Here is a 22,294-nt window from a genome sequence, read left to right as displayed (position 1 = left end):
ATAAAGGCCATTGTCTTGCACCATTAAAAGAAATCATTCCAATTCAGGATGAGCTCAGTGGTTGAACCTCCACACAGCAGCATCTTCACTTCCTGAGGAAGTTGAGGCAACTGAGGCTCCCCGCCGCACCTCCAATTTTTACAGGAACATCGTCAAGAGTGTCCTGACAGCTGCATCATGGGAACTGCAATACCTCTGACAACAAGACATGACGAAGGATTGCAAGGACTGCTAAGAAGATTATCAGGGTCTCTCTTCCACTCATCTGAGGTAGTTATCAGGAGTACTGCGAATGCATTGTCAATGATCCCTCCTAATCATCCAGCAATCTTTTTCACCCCCCGCCCCCCACCATCAGGCATTAGGACAAGGACTGTTAGGATGGGAGACATCTTCTTCCTCCAGGCCACGAGATGACAGAAGTGCCTGCCACTAAACTTCCCATCACGAATGAAGTTCTGGTCGCATTACACTGTTTACTTTTAAACTTGTGGTACAAATGCTCCTTATTACCTGCTAAGTTATTTGTGGTAATATTACTTTATATGTTGTGTGTGAATTATATGTACTATGTTGGTCACCTTGGTCAAGAGTAATGTTGTTTCGTTCGATGGTATACATGTATATGGTTGAATAGCAATAAACTTGAACTTGAAAATGCTGCCTGGGTGGAGGTAGTGGCAGATACATTAGGGACTTTTTAAGAGATGTTCAGATGGACCCATGAATTGAGGAAAATGAAAGGATATGAACATTGTGTAGGCAACAGGGATTAGTTTAATTGGCCATTTGATTATTAATTTAATTGTTTCGGCCTAACATTGTAGGCCACAGGGCCTGTTTCTGTGTTGTACTACGTTCTATGTTGAACTTGAACCTGAACACAGCTCTCGAAGGTAGAGAATTTTAAATGCTCGCACCCTCTGGATAAAAATATTTCTCCTCCTATCAATGCTCAATGGCCTGCTCTTCTTCTTTCTCTATGGCCCCAGTTCAAGACCTGTCAGGGAAAACATACCAACCTATCAACCTCTTCAAGAATTTTGTGCGGCACTGAAGTATTGACGCTTGACTTGAGTTCCTCAATAACTAAGCACTTGCATCTCTTCAGAAAGAAATAATTATAAGCCACAGGGATAGAAAACACAGATAACACATAGCACTGTAGGTGTGGACTGTCACTGAATACAAGTGGCTGGTATGTATTTCTACAGACGAGCCAATGCTAAATTTGTTAAATATGCTCTGCTTTTAAATGTCTTTTTAAAATATTTATAATATATATGTTATGTATAATTTATAAGATCATTAGAACATAAAACATAGGTGCAGAATTAGGACTGTGAGGACTGCTGAGAGGATTATCAGGGTCTCTCTTCCACTCATCTGAGGTAGTCTGCTCCACCATTCCATTGTGGCTGATTTGTTTTCCTTCTCAAACCCATTCTCCTGACCTTAACTAATCATGAACCTATGACGTGGCATCCACAGTCATCTGTGGCAATAAATTCCACAGATTTACCACACTCTGGCTAAAAAATATCCTTCTCATCATCTGTTCTAAAGGGACGTCCTTCTATTCTGATGTTGTACCCTCTGGTCCTAGATTCACCAGCATGGGAAACATCCTTACCATGTCCACTCTATCTAAGCCTTTCATAGGTTTTAATGAGATCTCCCCTCATTCTCCTAAATACCAGTGAGTACAGGTCCAGTGCCATCAAACTCTCCCCATATATTAATCCCTTCTTTCACGAGAGAGTCTGCGACCCAAGGACACAGCCTCAGAATAGAGTGACGTCCATTTAGAACGGAGATGAGGAGGAATTTCTTTAGCCAGAGATCCATGAATTTGTGGAATTCATTGTCACAGGCAGATGTGAAGGCCAAGTCATTGGGTATGTTTAAGGCAGACATTCCTGATTAGTCAGGGCTTGAAGGTATACGAGGAGAAGGCAGGAGATTAGGGCTGAGAGGGAAAATGTATTAGCCATGATGAAATAGTAGAGCAGATTTGATGGGCCAAATGGCCTACTCTGCTCCTATATCCTATGGTCGTATGGAGTACAGGTTCAGAGCTATTAAACTCTCCTCATATGTTAACGCTCTTATCCATGGGATCATTTTCTTTAACCTCCTCTGGACCCTCTCCAATGCCAGCATATCCTTTCTCAGATAAGGGGCCCAGAACTGTTTCCAATACTCCAAGTGGACTCTGACCAATGCCTGATGAAGTCTATACAGAGCATAGAAAGTACGTCTCCACAATTTCCAAACTAATTTCCTATTTTAGTTTATAAATCCCATATATTCTAGGCTACGTCCTCCCCACTGGGATTGTTTGACTCTTTTTATTTTCACAGCTAAATGGGATTTTGTCATTGCAGCTACAAAGCAAGTTTTATTGCCTGTCCAGTGCCATTTTCCCTGTCTTTTCTGGCTTGATGTCTTCTTATCAACCCAGCGATCAGTTGCGAGTAGTCCTGGCAATTATGAAACTCGAATGGGTAACATTAGTACAGCTCAGGCAAAGTATTAGAGGCACACTTTGTCACCGACAGAAAATACCCAAAGGGCCAGAACGCCATAAAGATTGATGATCCAGAGTTTGAACTTAGGGCATTCTGTACACTCAGCAGTCAGTTTATTAGACACACCTGTACACCTGCACGTAGTTGCAAATATCGAAACAGCAAATCACTTGGCAGCAACTCAATGCATAAAAGAATGCAGACATGGTCAAGATGTTCAGTTGTTATTTAGAACAAACGTTAAAATGGGGAAGAAGTGTGATCTAAGCGTCTTCAGCCATGGAATTATAGTTGGTGCCGGACAGGGTAGTTTGAATACCTCAGAAACTGTTGATTACCTGGGATTTTCACTCGGAACAGTCTCTCGAGTTTACAGAGGGGTGTGAAAAAACAAAAAAAAATCATCTAGTGAGCGGCAGTTCTAGATGGGTGGGTGGGTGAAAACATCTTGTTAATGAGAGAGGTCAGAGGAGAATGGCCAGACTGGTTCAAGCTGACAGGAAAGCACTACTACTACGACTAAGACTCAGGCCTAGGGGGCCGGTGTCAGGCACGACGACAGACTCTTCACTTCTCCCTCTCCCTCATCAGTGTGTTCAGTTCATCTACATTAGCCGCGCTGCTGTCTTCTAGGCGCGTATTGACCATCGTCTTGGGCGGGCGCCCAGGGTTCATCCTCCTGTGCTTGGGCTCCCATATGATGACTAGGCTGGCCGGTAGCTCGGGATGGCGTAGACAGTGCCCCGCTAGTTGCAGTCTTCTTGCCTCGATTTTAGTGGTGAGCATCGGTAGGTCGTCATAGAGCTCGACGTTCGTCATGTGCTGTTACCAACTCGCGTCAAGAGCCATCCGGAGCATTCGTGTGTAGCAACCATCTAGAGACTTTCGCATCGTCTTGGTGAGTGTCCACGTCTCGCATCCGTACGTGAGAATGGATTCTATGACTGCTATGAAAATCTTCTTTTTAAGCCCTCTGGTCAGGTTCGACTTCCAGATTTCCTTCATGTCATTCATAGCCCTCCAGGCCAGCGCCAGGAAGGCAATAACAACTCAAATAACCATGGTGTGCAGACGAGCTACATCATCAGAAGAGCACAAACAAACATACATTCTGTGGCCACTTTATTAGGTACAGGAGGTACCTAATAACTGTCTACTGATTGTATGATGTTATGCTGCTGCAAGTAATTTTTTCATCATACTTGTGTATACATGTACCTCTGCATGTGATAATAAACTCAACTTTGACTTTCAACCTTACCCATCAAAGTGTTTTTTAAGTGTTGTCATTGTACCTGTCTTAACCTCTTCCCTAGCAGCTCATTCCATACACACACCACCTTCTGGGCGAAGAAGTTGCCCTTCAAGTCCCTTTTAGATCTTTCTCGTCTCTCCTTAAACATGAGCCCCCTGTACTCATCAGAAATAAGGAAATTAAATTTAGCTAATTCAATACCAATGGAATCAGAAGTCATGAAAGATAAAACATTGTCAATTGGATAACATAAGAAGGACATAAGATAAGAAATATACATATTATAAGAAATGTATCTGTTCTTGCCAGTCTTACCTAGACGTGACGGTGGATTCTCCCATCTGGTGACTTATATTTGCCCTCTGAAACACCAAGTCCCATCCAATGCAGGGGCAATTAGTGATGGATTCACCAATATTTCCACATCCTGTTTGAGTTAAATGCCAACTAGTCTCACCTGGTCTCTCAACACCACATCTTTAGCCAAGAATGCATAACAGTGTCTTCACTTCCTGAGGAGATGGAGGCAAGGAAGGATCCCCTCCCCAACTCCTACCATTCTGACCAATCTTTTACAGGAGCACCACCAGAGAGTCCTGACCAGCTACCTCATCAGCTGCTATGGGAAATGCAAGGCATCTGAGAACAAGACCCTACAAAGGATCATGAAGACTGTTGAGAGGATCATCGGGGTCCTCCTTCCACCCATCCAAAATACTTACCAGGACAGCTTCATACACAGGGCCTTTAACATTGTCAGTGATCCCACCCATCACTCCAATAGTCTCTTTAACACCCTACCAGGAGGTACCGTAGCAGTAGGACCAGGACTGTTAGGTTGGGAAACAGCTTCTTCCTCCAGACTGTGAGACTACTAAGTCCTTTGCCGCCATCCAGGTCTCACCAGGTATGAAGTGCCAGAAGCACTATATTGTTTACTCTTAACCTGTGGCATAAATACACTTTATTACTAATTAATTCACTTGTTATAATATTACTGTATGTGCTGTGCACTTTGGTCTGGAGGAACGTTGTTGTATTTGGTGCTATACAGAACTGTGTAAAAGTCTTCTGCTAGTGTTCTGCACAGTGTTGTATATTGAATATAATAGGAATGTGGATAAGAGTAGTTAGCTTTGTATTAACAGTAGTATTAAGTTATTTGGTAACTGGAAAGACATAATATGCAGTATTGGCGAAAGTCTTAGGCACCCTAGCTATATGTATGTGCCTAAGACTTTTGCACAGTACTGTACACGTAAGTAGTTGAAATAACCATAAACTTGAACTTGAACTCTCTGGTCTGAAATTTCTAATTCTTTGCGTAACTTACCTCTCCCACCTATTGCCTCAACCTATCACCTCCTAGCCTCTGTCACTAATTTCAGTCTTCACTCCTTCATCTGCCCACCAAAGCCCTCTCCTGGATCCACCTCTCACCTGTCAGTTGCTGCCTCACCCCTTCCCTACCCTTCCTTACACGGCGATCTTCCCTGAACCTTCAGTGCAGATGAAGAGTCTCAGCTAGAAATGTTGACTGTCCCTTTCCCCTTGACAGTGCATTCTGACCTGTTAAGTTCCTTAGGAATCTTGTGTGGTGTTTGAATAGCCAATTTCGAGGCATCTTCACATGCCCCACCGGAATTTATTAGTGCGATTGTCCTCACTGATTGACTGGACCCTGAAAACTCACACCTGTTTCTCAGTTATACTTTATGTACTTGTGCACAAGGAGAGAAACGTGGCTCCTGTCACCACTCTGTTCTGAAGTTTGAACAGAGAAATGCTATTTTTACACAGAATTGACTAACAGTTAAGGATATTGATAAATCAGTAAACTGTGTATGTTCAAGTCCCTGACTTACAAGATTAATGGCCAATTACCATACAGGTGTTAAAAGTCAATTGAAACTACAGCCAACAGCTTAAGATACTTTGAAGTAAGTGAAGTAATTGTGAGGCCTGACATGTTCATTCTGTCAGAAAGCTCGAGACAGGTGGCCGTGGTAGATCAGACAGTTCTTTGGAAGACCAGATCGGGGAGGTGTTTGAGCACAAGTAAGGTATATACCAGGAGCTGGTAGAGTGGTGCCACAGACAGGGGTGGGGCGTAGAGGTTTTGCTCGCTGTTCATTGCGCAGAACCTACTTTCTCTTTGGCATTACAGGGACTGCAAATAAAAGAGCCATCAGCACCATCACACAGGCTGCTAAGCGAGCCTCCAGGTGCCTATGGATCGCGAGGTGTGACCCATGGACCAGCGCTGCTGGGACACAAGCCAGTACCTGATCAACTCTGGGCTGCCTAGGAGAGGACGTCTGATGCTGAAAGGCCCAAAACACCCGATGACCTCAGTTTACATACCTAATGGTGAGTCCCAGCGCATCCTAGGATATAGCAAATCAAAAGTCAAATCAAATCCAAATTTATTTATCATTCAACCATACATGAATACAGCCGAATGAAACAGTGTTCTTCTGGAGCCAAGGTGCCAAACATGCACTGTACATTTAAAATAGCAAGCACACATATAATCACAAAAAAAGTATATATAGCCCAAGTTCCTGTGTGATATGTCCCGTAATTTGATGGTGCAGTTCCTGACAGTCCGCAGACCAATGCATGCAGGCAATCCAGCTTGTCAATTCGCTGATCTGACACTGGGGGGAAGCATCAAGGAGAGACGCCACCCCCCCCCCCCCCCACCACCACCACCAACCAAGCACGGATGCCACACTATTCTGCCTCTTGCGTCTCTTCTCCTGGACTGCAGCAGCAGGCAAGACCGGGGCTCGAGGCCTAGTCCTTGTTACAACTGAGACCATGTAGCTCCCTTGCCGCCTGTCGCACCACCAAACAAGGGAAACAGGCTTGCAGCATCTTACATTATCAATGTCCAGCAGGGTCCTGCGGTCACAAGAGAAATGCCCAAGACAATCACCCACAGTAACACTGCGTGCCGCATTCGTGCACCAGCTCTGATGTCTATATCTGCATCCCTTATTTGGTGTGTATATATGTCTCTCGCATCCTTCTGTAACATCCTTATCTTGTCTCAGTAAGCCAAAGTGGCTCCAACCGCTGCTGTGCAGAAGGCAAGTGCTTTTCAAAGAACTTTCTTGTCTGGGCTGTCTGCACTCTGTCTGTAGTCTATCCCGGCTGGACATGATGTTAACCCTTGCCTTGCCACAGCTTCACATGATCACTGCCACTGCCTTGAAATTGTTCATGAATCACAGTCTAACCAATATTGAAGTCAAGCTTCTGTCTTGCTAGGAGGCGCAACACGTTATATTCCTTATATTATGTCGTCCAATCAGCTGATTGAAAAGTATATAAAGGCCAAGCGTTCAGAGGACACAGCACATTCAACAGCGCACTGGTGGCAAAATGTTTGCAAGTAATTTGCCAAGATTGGAAAACAACTCAACCCAGCTATCAATCACTGGAGCTACACAGCTTCTGAATTATTTCTAACCTTATATTGTGTGGGTAGCCTCGAATCTGATAGCATGAATATCAATTTCTACTTCCAGTAAAAAAAATCCCCCTTCCTTCCTCTATCCCCTACTTTGAACTTTTACCTCTTCTCACCTGTCTTGTCACTTTCCTTGGGTCCCCTCTTCCTTCCATTTCTCCCGTGGTCCACTCTCCTCTCCTGTCAGATTCCTTCTTCCCCAGCCCTTTATCTTTCCCACCCACCTGACTTCACCTATCACCTTCCAGCTCTCCTCCGTCCCCTCCCCCGCCTTTTTATTCTGGCATCTTCCCCCTTCCTTCTCAGTCCCGAAGAAAAGTTTCAGCCTGAAAAGTTGACTGTTTATTCATTCCATAGATGCAGTATAACCTGCTGAGTGCCTCCAATGTTTTGTGTGTGTTACTAGGCAGGTGATATGTCTAAAAGTGGTGAGTATTGATTTATTTAAGTATAAATTATGTTACAAAATAATATTTTAGGAAACATTCATAATTGGATACCTGATAGCACCGCTAAGGAGGAAGATTCCCAAAGCTCTCCTCCTCAGGGCATTTGCTACTCTCTTGTTTGGCTCTGCTGTGGGCTAATTGGCTGAGATTAATGGATGTTATTAGACAGTATGCTCATTACCTTTGTATCATTCCCTATAGTAGAGGGCAAACAAGATAGACTGTGGGATCTTTCTGATACCCCATTCCCATATCTCCACAATGAATAATACCACGTGGAGTGAGTCACTGACAGACTTATTCATTACTTGTGGAATTTCTGGCCTACAACTAATAAATAAATCTGCCAGTGACTCACTCCACAGTATTTGTGGAACTTTATTTTATTTAGAGATACAGCACAGAGTAGGCCCTCCTGACCCGATGAGTCGCGTAGCTCAGCATCTCACTTATTTTAACCATAGCCCTATCACAGGACATATTAGCAATGACCAATTAACCTCCTAATTGGTAAATCATTGGGCTGTGGGAGGAATCCAGAGCACCTGGAGGAAACCCAAGCACTCACGGAGAGAACTCCTTGCAGACGGCTTCAGAATTGAACTCTGAACTCCAGAATGTCCTGTTACTGTAATAACGTTACACTAATTGCTACGCTACTGTAGCGCCCACCGAAATGCTATCTGGTCAATAAATGAACATTATGGACAATGGTAAACATTGCACTTGTAGTGTAACTTTAACATTACTTTACAGGTGTCCTAAGGCCACTTACTGCCAATGAAATATTGTTTTGAAGTGTAGTAATTACACTGGGCAACAACTATTTTTCGAAAGTGTTGCTTCCTTACGTTTTTTTTTTGTTTATGATAGAATGCTTGAAGCTGAACATAAATAAAATTTCAGCCTACTTGTATCATGTATGAATTTGGAGAATAAGAAATTAACTTTTATTGAATTATAATACATTTCATTGCATAATGGCGCTGACACTTTGCAATAATTCAACTGGGCAAAAAATGTTTTGTTGATGATTTTCATTTGAACTTAATGCCAGAGAATTCTCACTTAAGTGTCCAACAATAATCAGCCAGCCTTGATGGATTCCTGTTGCCCCGATACCATTTCTCGATGACTGCAATGTCCTGGTGAAACCTTCACCATGCTCGTCACTGACAGCGCCAGAATTTGCAGAGAAGTCTAAATGGGAATGCAAAAAATGAATCTTTACTGATTTGTTGCATGTCATGGTTTTGCCTGCTTGAAGCGTGTTGTCAAACAGCTGCATGTAGTCTAGTGCTCTGAAGTTTACCAAGAAAATTTTCAGCAAGATCCTTAAATGCCTTGCATGTGATTTTCACCAGTCCCACCAGAAGTTCTTCAAATTGCCTGTCATTGATAACCTGCTTGCTTTGTGGATCAACAAAAATGCCTTCCTTAATCTTGGTATCAGTTATTCTGACTTGAATTATGAACTGAAATAACAAATAACAAATTTCAGTATATGGAGTATGATAAGGAAATTTCCTAGTGATCAGCAGCCCAAAATCCATAAGATACACCCAAAGTTATTCAGAAAGCAAAATCTTTGTTGTCCAGTTCTAGAGGCATAGAGACATACAGAACAGAACCAGGTCTTCCAGTCCAGCAAGTCAGTACTGACCATCAAACACGCACTACTGATCCTACATGAATCCGATTGCATTTATACACTATTTCCACTCCCCTGCCACATTTTCACCAGCACTCTGCAGATTCTACCGCTCATAAGACATAAAAGCTGAATTAGCCTACTCAGCCTACCGGATCCGCTCTGCCATTCCATTATGGCTGATTTATCATCGCTCTCATCCATGCTTGCCCATACTAATCAAGAGTCTATCAAACTCTGCTTTAAATATATCCAACAATTTGGAATCCACCACCATCTGTGTCAATGAATTCCACATATCTCATTCCTTGGCCGAAGAAAATCCATCTTATCTCTGTTCTAAACCCTTCTAATCCGAGGATGTACCCTCTGATCCTGGACTTCCTTACTATAGGAAACATGTTCTCCACATCCATTCTATCTTGGCCTTTCAATATTCAATAGGTTTCAATGAGATCCCCTCCTCATTCTTTTATCTCCAGAGTGTACAGGTCTAGAGCCATCAAATGTTCCTCATATATTAGCCCTTTCAATCCCAGCATCATTCTTCTGAATTGTGTTTTTATTTGTGCATGATAAAGAACTTCAGTTCCCAACAGGCAATGTGGGTAGTTCACCCAGAACCAGAACGTTTGATGGTGACCTGGTCGCACGTGCTCGGTGTTGAACAGTTCTGTAATAAAATTCTCTAGCATTAAAAAAATGAACATGTTGATTAGAGTTCTTGGAAAGACACAAATATTAATGTTTCAAATGCAAGCAATACATCTGTGGAAACAAATAGTAGATCAAAAAGAAGCATTAAACTACCTCAGAGACTATTGAAAGTTGATGGGTAGAAAGGACTGGCTATAGAATGTACATATTTTTGTTCAAAATGATTATTTTTCCTTGCAGGTTTATGAAGACATAGTATTGTGCTTGTTTTTTAAAGGGGGAAGATAGTGTTATTATATGCGTATAATTAGAAAAAACTTCAGTTCCCGGGGGCAATGCAGGCAGTTCACCTGGAACTGGAAGCTTCAATAGTGAGCTGATTGCACGCAGTCAATGTTGAACAGTTCTGGAATAAGATACGCTAGTGTTAACCCATGCCAAGTTTGTCTTTATTAAGGACAAACATAACATGAACTTTACTTGGACCTTCTCCAATTCCAGCACATCTCCCAAAACTGCTCACAATATTACAAATGCGGTCTGACCAATGCCTTATAAAGCCTCAGGGACAATTCTGGGGACAATTTACAGCAGCTTACTAATCCACTCAACCATATGTCTTCAAGATGTGGGAGGAACTAGAACATCTACAGAAAATCCACATAGTCACAGAGAACATGCAAACTCCACACAGACAGCACCTGATGTCAGGATTGATCCTGCTTCTCTGTGATAGTGATGCAGGAAATCTACCAGCTGCACCACTGCAACACCTTTTGTTGTCACGTACATCAACGGTGCTGTAGTTGAGAGTTCCAAGTTCCTAGGTCACCAATCACCAATAGCCTGCCCTGAGCCAACCATGCCAAGAAGGCTCACCAACACATCAATTTCCACAGAAGGCTGAAGAAACCTGGCATGTTCCCATTAACTCTAACCAATTTAGAGTATCAGAGAAAACATTCAGTTTGGATGCATAGCAACACACACAAAATTCTGGAGGAACTCAGCATTTTGTGTGTGTTGCTTTGGATCTCCAGCATCTGCAGATTTTCTCCTGTTTGGATGCACAACAACTTGGTATAGCAACTGTGCTGTGCAGGAATGCAAGAAACCAGCCTCCACTCTATGGACTCTTTCAATGGACACTCTCTATTTCTCTCACTGCTCAGTAAATTTGCCACCATAATCAAAGATCCCACCCGTGCTAGACATTCTCTCATCTCCCTTTTCCCACTGAGAAGAGGATATAAAATCCTGAAAGAACATATCACCTGGCTCAAAAACAGCTTCTATCCCGGTGTTGTTAGACTCCTGAATAGACCTTTTATAAGATAAGTTAGTTTCCTGGCCTCACAATCTACCTCATTATGTTCTTGCACATTATTGTTTATCTGCACTGCACTTTCTCTGTAGTGCTTACACTTTACCCTGCATTGTTATAGTTTTACCTTATTCCAGTACAATGCATTCTGTAAAGACCATAAGATATAGGAGCAGAATTAGACCATTTGGCCCATTGAGTCTGCTCCACCATTTCATCGTGGCTGATCTATTTTCCCTCACAGCCAAATATCCTGCCTTCTTCCCATATTCTTTCATGCCCTGACCAATCAAGAATCTATCAAACTCTACCTTAAGTACACATACAGACTTGGCCCCCACAGTTTCCTGTGGCAACGAATCCCCCAGGCTCAGCACTTTCTGGCTAAAGAAATAATTCCTCACTTCCATTCTAAAAGGACGTCCTTCTATTCTGAGGCTGTATCCTCTGGTCTTAGACACTCCCACCATAGGAAAGATTTGATCCATATAAACAGTATGCAAGGCAATCCTTTCACCATATCTTGGTACATATGACAATAATAAACCAACACCGATGATGTTGCAAAATAAATCTCTGCATACCCAGTGATTAGTTAATCTGCTAATTTAAAAAATACTCATGAAATGTTAAATATTTTTCAGTACGTTGTGGATAACATCTCTCTTGAAGTAATAAAAAAATTATACAAATGTTTATATCCACTTAAAAAGACAGGAGCTTAGTTGAATGCCTTATAGAAAGCATAACACTTCAGAGTGCTATGCACTCCCTCAGCACAGCACTGGCATGGTTGTTGGAATTTATAGAGAGAACTTTATCATCTGGGTAAGTGGGCCAAGGAATAGCAAATGGAGTTTAAATTGGGAAAAGTATGAGGTGTTGCATTTTGTTTAGACCAATGAAAGTGGGACTTTTATAGTGAATGGTCAGGCCCTGGGGAGTGTTGCAGAACAGAGGGATCAACAAATAAAAGTAAATCGTTCCCTGAAAGTGGCATCACAGGGTAGAGAAGATAGTCAAGAAGGCTTTTGACATGCTGGCCTTCATTGCTCAGGGCGAAGAACACAGAAGATGGGATCTTATGTTGCAGATGTACAAGATGTTGGTGAGACTGCATTAGGAATATTGTTTGGTGAACGCAGCAGGCCAGGCAGCATCTCTAGGAAGAGGCGCAGTCGACGTTTCAGGCTGAGACCCTTCGTCAGGACAAAGGGTCTCGGCCTGAAACGTCGACTGCACCTCTTCCTAGAGATGCTGCCTGGCCTGCTGCGTTCACCAGCAACTTCTATGTGTGTTGCTTGAATTTCCAGTATCTGCAGAATTCCTGTTGTTTAGGAATATTGTGTTTAGTTTTCATCACCCTACTGTAGGAAAGGTGTCAGAAAGCCAGAGAGAGTGCAGAGGAGATTCATAAGGACATTGCTAGGACCTGAGTAACAGAGAGTTATGGAGAGAGGTTGAAGCTGTACAAAATCATGAAAGGCATAGAGAGAGTGAATGTGCACAGTGTGGCGGCCCGCATACATGGGACTTGAACCGCCATCGGGAGCCGTGGGCAGACACGTGGTAGTGCATTTGGAACTACCCGCTCAGGGCGGACCTTCTGGGGACAGTCCGATGTCATATCCGCCCTGCAGGTCACAGGGGCCCATGGGAGGGGAGACGTAAACAGGCAATTTTTGAATCACTAAAGGCACTCTGAGTTCAGCTCTCTCTGCCTCCGTGTGTTCTTTAGTAGCGCGTTTGCACGTGACTACAACAGTCTTTTTCTCAGGCTTAAGGAATTAAGAACTAGAAAACATGGTTTTAATGTGAAGAAGGAGAGATTTAATTAGAACCTGGGGTCAACTTTTTCTACCCAGTGGGTGGTAAAAATATAAAATGAGCTGCCAGAAAATATGGTTAAGGTTGGTAAGTACTGTGCAAAAGTCTTAAGTATATAAGATATCTAAGATGCCTAAGATTTTTGGACTTTCTGTTTATTATACCTTTCCAGTTACACTTAATACAACTGAGCGAATACAAAGTTAATTACTTTTATTTCAGTTTCCCAACCACCTTCCTATTTTAAACATAGAACATAGAACATAGAATAGTACAGCACAGTACAGGCCCTTCAGCCCACAATGTTGCGCCGACCCTCAAACCCTGCCTCCCATATAAACCCCCACCTTAAATTCCTCCATATACCTGTCTAGTAGTCTCTTAAATTTCACTAGTGTATCTGCCTCCACCACTGACTCAGGCAGTGCATTCCACGCACCAACCACTCTCTGAGTAAAAAACCTTCCTCTAATATCCCCCTTGAACTTCCCACCCCTTACCTTAAAGCCATGTCCTCTCGTATTGAGCAGTGGTGCCCTGGGGAAGAGGCGCTGGCTATCCACTCTATCTATTCCTCTTATTATCTTGTACACCTCTATCATGTCTCCTCTCATCCTCCTTCTCTCCAAAGAGTAAAGCCCTAGCTCCCTTAATCTCTGATCATAATGCATACTCTCTAAACCAGGCAGCATCCTGGTAAATCTCCTCTGTACCCTTTCCAATGCTTCCACATCCTTCCTGTAGTGAGGCAACCAGAACTGGACACAGTACTCCAAGTGTGGCCTAACCAGAGTTTTATAGAGCTGCATCATTTTAACCAAGATACAGTACTGGGTAAGAGTCAGTGTGCACTCACTGGACTGGAGCCCAGTGCAGAGAAATGGCAGACTCTCTCTGTCACAGTAGTCGCTGTCGCTGGCACTGGCTGAGCTTAGGAGCAGAGGACAGCAGACTGTGTTATGGTAGGCTCTGGCGACAACTCAACACGTGAGTGGATGAACAGCAGACTCCCCACAAACAGACAGAAACAGGAGGTGGACATAGAAACACCAACAAAGCATAGGAGGCATGGCCAAGCGACACCACGAGACAACTCATTCTCTGCTAACATACAGTAGGATTCCCCTTCCAAAGCACAATGAAAGTTCCCTTCAGATAATCATAGATACTGGGAAACACTTGCCAGTCCCTACAATTAACTAGACAAGATTAAACCAAAAACACTTGTGCTTAACGGCTGTAACAGTTAGTAAATACAGGTGCTTGAGAAACCCTGAAGCCCAGTGGTCTATGGCAAGCACCCTTACTATATATATATAAAGGTTCAAAGGTACAATTTAATGTCAGAGAAATTTATACAATATACATCCTGAAATGTTTTTCTTCACACCCATCCACAAAAACAGAGGAGTGCCCCAAAGAAAGAATGATAGTTAAATGTTAGAACCCCAAAGTGCCCCCCGCTCCCCCCTCTCGCGCGTAAGCGGCAGCGAGCAACGATCCCCCACCCCCCCCACTGGCAAAAAAAAGCATCGGCACCCACCACCGAGCACTCCGGTGTAAGCAAAGCAACAGCAAAGACACAGACTTGCAGTTACCCCAAAGACTTTGCGTTTCACCAGGTATAAGACATACAGTACCACAGGCTCAAGTATCTCCATTTTCCCAGTGAGTGGGGGGACATAACAAACAGCTCGCTGGTTTACGAGGTTAAAAGTCCATTACCTCGCTTGTTTCGAACTCTGTGCCTGAAGATCTCAAAGATCTCAGGTCTCCAGGCAGACAGCCGTAGATGTACTGACTCCCCGACAAAACATGTTTCTCCTGTCCTGACACCAGCCCTCGATCTGCCCGTCTCCAGAGCCCCAAGATCCTAGGCTTCTGAATCCAAGCTGGACTCTTAGGCTGAGCCTTTGGCATGCCGGACAATGGCCAGTTATGAAACCCTTGTAGATGTTTTCAATGGTGGGAAAGGCTTCATTCATGATGGACTGGGCTGTATCCACTACTTTTTGTAGGAATTTCTGTTCAAGGGCACTGAATGACTTTAATTGAATTTAAATGTTACTCAATTTTTTAAATGTTGTTATTAGAATCCACCATCTCCTCTTGTTAGAGTCCCTCTTTAAGGATTCTTTATCTTGTTATTTCATGATCTCATTATTTATTGCTTTTTATTTATATTTGTATTTGCATTTGCAGTTATGCTCTTGCCCTTTCATTGATCCTGTTTACAGTTACCAGTCTATAGATTGCTGAGCATGTCTGCAGGAAAAAGAATCACATGGTTGTACGTGGTGACATATATGTACTCTGACAAATAAATTTTACTTCGAACTTTGAACTTTAGTCCAATATGCAACCCTGTGGGACACCATCAGGGATTTATTAACAGTGATGATGCCTTCTTGAAAAGAGTGTAAGATAGTACTGGTTCAGCTGACAAGAACTAAAGATGGCAAAGAGTGAAACATTGTACTTCACATTTCAATCTGAACACAACCAGGAGATTAGCAATAATGTCTGAATATCACTGAATATAAAGTAGGGAAGGCTGGAGAAAAGTTCTGATTTGTATTCCAAGAAGCTTCACACAACCTGTCTTGTTGCCTCTGAATCATTTCAAGAAGTTATGAAATGCCTGACAAAATGATAAAAAGCCTTATCAACAGATCTGGGAAAATGTGACATTAGAGATCACGAAGGTTTTTTGTGGCGTCAATCGTGACCTAGTATCAATTTTTCTTCTCTTTCTTTTCTACAAGAGGTTACTTTTAATCATTTCTTTGTGAACTTTGTCTGAGTCCATTAACAAATGTAATGTCAGAGCCCCTGTCTCAACAAAGAACTGTGACTGATCTTATGAAAACTAGTCACTGCCTTTTTACTTATGACTGTCTGTGCTCAATATGGCAAAACATGCTAATAAGGCAGATATACACAGTGACCACGTTATTAGGTACATCTGTACACCGGCTCGTTAATGCAAATATCTAATCAGCCAATCACATGGCAGCAACTGAATGCATAAAAGGACACAGATATGGTCAAGAGGTTCAGTTGTTGTTCAGACCAAACATCAGAATGGGGAAGAAATATGATCTAAGTGATCTGACTATGGAATGATTGTTGGTGCCAGCTGGGGTAGTTTGAGTATCTCAGAAACTGCTGATCACCTGGAATTTTCATGCAAACAGTCTCTTCAGTTTACAGAGAATAGTGCAAAAACAAAACAAAATCATCCAGTGAGCGGTAGTTCTGTGGATCAAAATGCCTTTTTAATGAGAGAGGTGAGAGGAGAATGGCCAGAGCATTTCAAGCTGACAGGAAGGCAGGTCAAATAATCATATTTTACCACACTGGTGTGCAGAAGAGCATCTCTGAATATTTAAGGCATCCGTTAGTCTTGCGAGACCATGGATCTGCGCCTGGAAAGCCTTCACTCTCCAGGGCACAGGCCTGGGCAAGGTTGTACGGAAGACCAGCAGTTGCCCATGCTGCAAGTCTCCCCTCTCCACGACACCAATGTTGTCCAAGGGAAGGGCATTAGGACCCATACAGCTTGGCACCAGTGTCGTTGCGGAGCAATGTGTGATTAAGTGCCTTGCTCAAGGACACAGCATGTTCCCTCGGCTGGGGCTCGAACTCATGACCTTCAGGTGGTTAGTCCAATGCCTTAACCACTCGGCCACGTGCCCACACTGAATGTACAACATGTTAAAACCAGACTCACTTTCCCATTCATTGAGACGTTTCCACAGCCAATGATCTGACTTCAAGGACTCTTTATCTCATTATCTCATGTTCTTGTTATTTATTGCTATTTATTTATATTTGCATTTGCACAGTTTGTTGTCTCCTGCCCTCCAGCGGATCTGTCATTAATCCTGATATAGTTACTATTCACAAACAAGGGAAAATCTGCAGATGCTGGAAATCCAAGCAACAGACACAAAATGCTGGATAAACTCAATGGGCCGGGCAACATCTATGAAAGAGTACAGTCGATGTTTCAGGCCAAGATCCTTCATCAGGGCTGAAAAAAAAAGATGAGGAGTCAGAGATAGCAGGTGGAGGGAGGGGAGGAAGAAACACAAGGTGATAGGGGAAACCTGGAGGCAGACGGGTGAAGTAAAGAGCTGGGAAGTTGACTGGTGAAAGAGATACAGGGCTGGAGAAGGGGGAATCTGACAGGAGAGGAGAGAAGGCCATGGAAGAAAGAAAAGTGGGAGGAGTACCAAAGAGAGTTGATGAACAGGTAGATGATAAGGCAAGAGAGGAAAATAGAAATGGGGACTAGTGAAGGGGTGGGAGGGGTCTTTACCGGAAGTTCAAGAAACCGATGTTCATGCCTACAGGTTGGAAGCTACCCAGACAGAATATAAGGTGCTGCTCCTTCAACTTGAGTGTGGCCTCATCGCGACAGTAGAGGAGGCCATGGACTGACAATCATGACGACAGAGGATGAGAGGTGACCTGATAGAAGTGTACAAGATGATGAGAGGAATTGATCAGGTGGATAATCAGAGGATCTTTCCCAGGGCTGAAATGGCTAGCACAAGATGGCACAGTTTTAAGGTGCTTGGAAGTAGGTACAGAGGAGATGTCAGGGGGTAAGTTTTTTTACACAGAGAGTAGTGGGTGTGTGGAATGGGCTGCCGGTGACGGTGGTGGAGGCGGATACGATAGAGTCTATTAAGAGACTCCTGGACAGGTACATAGAGCTCAGAAAAATAGAGGGCTATGGGTAACCCTAGCTAATTTCTAAGGTAAGGACATGTTCGGCACAGCTTTGTGGGCCGAAGGGCGTGTATTATGTTGTAGGTTTTCTATATTTCTATGTTCTATGTTTCTCTATAGATTTGCTGAGTATGCCCACAGGAAAATTTGATTATAAAATTCACTTTAAACTTTGAACTTTGAACTTTGAACCTTGAAGTGGAAGGGCTATGACAGCAGAAGGTCACGAACATACATGCAGTACGAACATGGTACAGAAGGTAGCTAATAAAATGGCCACTGAGAGTGTCTGTCCTTGGCCATCTTCTCAATTTTGATCTTAGAGTTGGCAGAGTTCAAGGCATCCTTCATCATGTCAGTAGCTTTCTCTTGGTTTTCTCTACTGTCAGCCTAGTTTTCAGCAATATGATCACACACAGATGTAGACCTCTGTTCATCAAATGACTGGAGTGTTCACTGAGGTATTTAACCTCTCGCTTAGGCAGTGTGTGGTATCAACCTGTTTCAAGCAGGCTTCAGTTATACCAGTGTCCAAAAAGAGCATGGCGATCTGCTCTGTGACTGATCATCCAGTAGCACTTACATCCACAGTGATGATGTGTTTTGGGAGGTTGATGATGAAAAGTATCAACTCCTGCCTGAAAACAAACTTGGATCCGCTCCTATTTACCTACTGGAGCAACAGGTCCACAACAGATGCCACCTCATTGGCCCTTTACTCAACCATGGAACACCTGACAGCAAAGATGCAAACATCAGGATGCTCTTTATCGATCAGAGCCCAGCATTCAATACTGTCATCCCCTCCAATTATTCAATAAGGTCCAAGATTTTGGCCTTAATATCTCTTTGTCCAATTGGATTCTGGATTTCCTCCTTATAGACTCCAGTCTGTTCAGATAAACAACATCTCCTCCAGGATCTTCTTCAGCACAGGTGCACCACAAGGCTGTGTGTTTAGCCTCTGGCTCTACTTGCTTTACATTTATGACTGAGCTTTACAGTGCCGGGAAATGTATGATAAAGCATTTTGAGAAAAGGAACAGCAGTGCGGACTATTATCTAAATGAGGAGAATATTCAAAGACCAGAGGTGCAGAGGGACTTAACATGACTCCCAGAAGGTTAATTCACAGGTTGAGTTTGTAATAACAAAGGCAAAAGCAATGTTGGCATTTATTTCAAGGGGAATAGAATATGAAAAATATGGAGATAATGCCAAAGCTTTATCAGACTCTAATCAGATCGCACTTGGTGTATTGTCAACAGTTTTGGGCCCCTTATCTCAGAAAGGATGTATTATCATTGGTAGAGTCCAGAGGAACTTCAGAGGATGATTCCAGGAATAAAGGAGTTAACATATGAAGAGTTTTGGCAGCTTTGGGCCTGTACTCACTGGAATTTAGAAGAATGCGGGGGATCTCACTAAACTTACTGAATGTTGAAAGGAGGTATCCAGAATTAAAGGGCACAGGCTCAAAATTGTATAGGGGTCATGTCAGAGTTTTTTTTTAAACAGACATTTGTCGTGCATGGAATGCCCTGTCAGAGATGGTGGTAGAGGAAGAAACATCAGGAGCATTTAAGAAACTCTTAGGTCGGCAAATAGATTATATAAAAATGGAGGGCTGTGTAGGAAGGAAGCATTAGTTTGATCTTAGAACATGATAAAAAGTCAATACAAACGGTCTGTACTGTGCTATAATGTTCTATCAAATATATTAAAACAAAGCTTTTCACTGTCTGACAATAATAAACCAATTAACAATTACCAATTCAGTAATCATTAAGACAAAGTTGACAGGAGACTGAAAGAATAAATTCTATGTGTGCATCTTACATGATTCTATAAATCACAACCACATTTTCTACAGCTTATCAAAGATTAGCAACAACATTTACCTGGCTTTATTTGGTATATAAAAGGGAATTAAATTCAACATATTTACCTTAGGAAGCTACTTGTTAGATAAGATTTGAAGCCTAATAAATGGTTGCTACTTAAAGACATACTGTCAGACACATAGTTTAATGGACCAATTCCATCTGTCTGGATGAGGCCAATAAAGTCATAGAAACATAGAACACAGAAACTTAGAAAACCTACAGTCCAATACAGGCCCTTTGTCTCACAAAGCTGTGCCAAACAGGTACTTACCTAAGAAATTACCTAGGCTTACCCATAGCCCACAATTTTTCTGAGCTTCATGTACCTATCTAGGAGTCTCTTAAAAGACCTTATCATTGCTGGCAGCACATTCCACATGCTCACCACTCTCTGCATAGAAAACTTACCCCTGACATCTCCTCTGTACCTACTTCCAAGTACCTTAAAACTGTGCCATCTCATGTTAGCCATTTCAGCCTTGGGAAAAAAGCCTCTGACCATCCACATGATCAAAGCCTCTCATCATCTTATATACCTCTATCAGGTCACCTCTCATCCTCCGTCGCTTTAAGGAGAAAAGGCCAAGTTCACTTAACCTATTATCATAAGGCATGCTCCCCAATCCAGGCAACATCCTTGTAAATCTCCTCTGCACCCTTTCTATGGTTTCCACATCATTCCTGTAGTGAGGCACTTGGCCAAGTGGTTAAGGCATTGGACTAGTGACCTGAAGGTCATGAGTTCGAGCCCCAGCCAAGGGAACGTGTTGTGTCCTTGAGCAAGGCACTTAATCACACATTGCTCTGCGACAACACTAGTGCCAAGCCGTATGGGTCCTAATGCCCTTCCCTTGGACAACATTGGTGTCATAGAGAGGGGAGACTTGCAGCATGGGTAACTGATGGTCTTCCATACAACTTTGCCCAGGCCTGCGCCCTGGAGAGTGAAGACTTTCCAGGCGCAGATCCACAGTCTCGCAAGACTAACGGATGCCTGTTGTGAGGTGACCAGAACTGAGCACAGTACTCCAAGTGGGATCTGACCAGGGTCCTATATAGCTGCCACATTACCTCTCGGCTTCTCAACTCAATCCCATGATTAATGAAGGTCAATGCACCATATGCCTTCTTAACCACAGAGTCAACCTGTGCTGCAGCTTTAAGTGTCCTGTGGACTCAGACCCCAAGATCCCTCTGATCCCCAATACTGCCAAGAGTCTTGCCATTAATACTATATTCTGCCATTATATTTGACCTACCAAAATGACTCACCTCACATTTATCTGGGTTGAACTCTATCTGCCACTTCTCAGCCCAGTTTTGCATCCTATCAATGTCCCACTGTAACCTCTGACAGCCCTCCACACTATCCACAACACCCCTAACCTTTGTGTCATTAGCAAATTTACTAACCCATCCCTCCACTTCCTCATCCAGGTCATTTTTAAAAATCATGAAGAATAGGGGTCCCAGAACAGATCCTCGAAGCACATCGCATCTCTAAAGTTATGAAGAGAACCATAAGACATAGGAGCAGAATTAGGTCATTCAGAGGGAGGAAAGTGCATGGAGCTTGCTGGCAGGAATGGTGCTAGAGGAAGATATACTAGGGACATTTAAGAAACTCTAAGGTAGACACATGGATGATAGAGAAATGGAGGACTACTTAGATGGGAAGCATTAGACTGAGTGAGTTAAAAGGTTGGTACAACATCATAGGTGGAAGAGCCTACATAATGAGGAAGGCACAGAACTCCTTGAGTCTTAAGAAGTGTGTGGCCCAGCTCTCTGGAGACGAACTTTCCTGACCACCCGAAATTGGGACCCTGTCACCACACAGCCATGTGGGTTCAATTGGTTTCCTCTGAAGATTTTGTGGATCACCAATACCAGAAGTCCTGTAAAAACAAACAGTGGCTATCTGTTGATCAGAAATAAGAAACAAGTGAGAGGACAGGAGAAAAATTACTTGCCAGAACATATGGAAGCAAAAATGTTCCTCACATATTGTCACACCACTGAGCACTGGTCATGACCATTAAAGAGTCACAAGACAGTGCAACCAGCTGACTTTTGGCTCCTGCAGAGAGGTGACAACTGATTTTATGCTCCGTAATGGGAGTAGGGAGGGAATGGGAGAAGTGGATGACAGAGTCCTCTCTGAGATGAGTGTAGTTATCTCCACAGACAACTGAAGAACTGGACACATAGGAGGTAGCCTCTTAGTGCAGAGGACACATGCTGGGGCATTACCTGCAAGGAGGCAAAGAAGGCATGGGTCTCACAGTGTTTTAGAGCCATTGACACATGCTGAATAACACACACAAATCCAGGAGGAACTCAGCAGGTCAGGCAGCATCCATCATCATCATTATTATGCACCTGGCGATCCTGAACGTATCCTTAACTATGAATGTTCTTGGCAAATTTTTCTAAAGAAGTGGTTTGCCATTGCCTTCTTCTGGGCAGTGTCTTTACATGATGGGTGACTCCAGC

Source organism: Mobula hypostoma, chromosome 7, assembly GCF_963921235.1.
Source record: "Mobula hypostoma chromosome 7, sMobHyp1.1, whole genome shotgun sequence".
NCBI classification, from domain to species: Eukaryota; Metazoa; Chordata; class Chondrichthyes; order Myliobatiformes; family Myliobatidae; genus Mobula; species Mobula hypostoma.
This window is presented reverse-complemented; position numbering follows the sequence as displayed.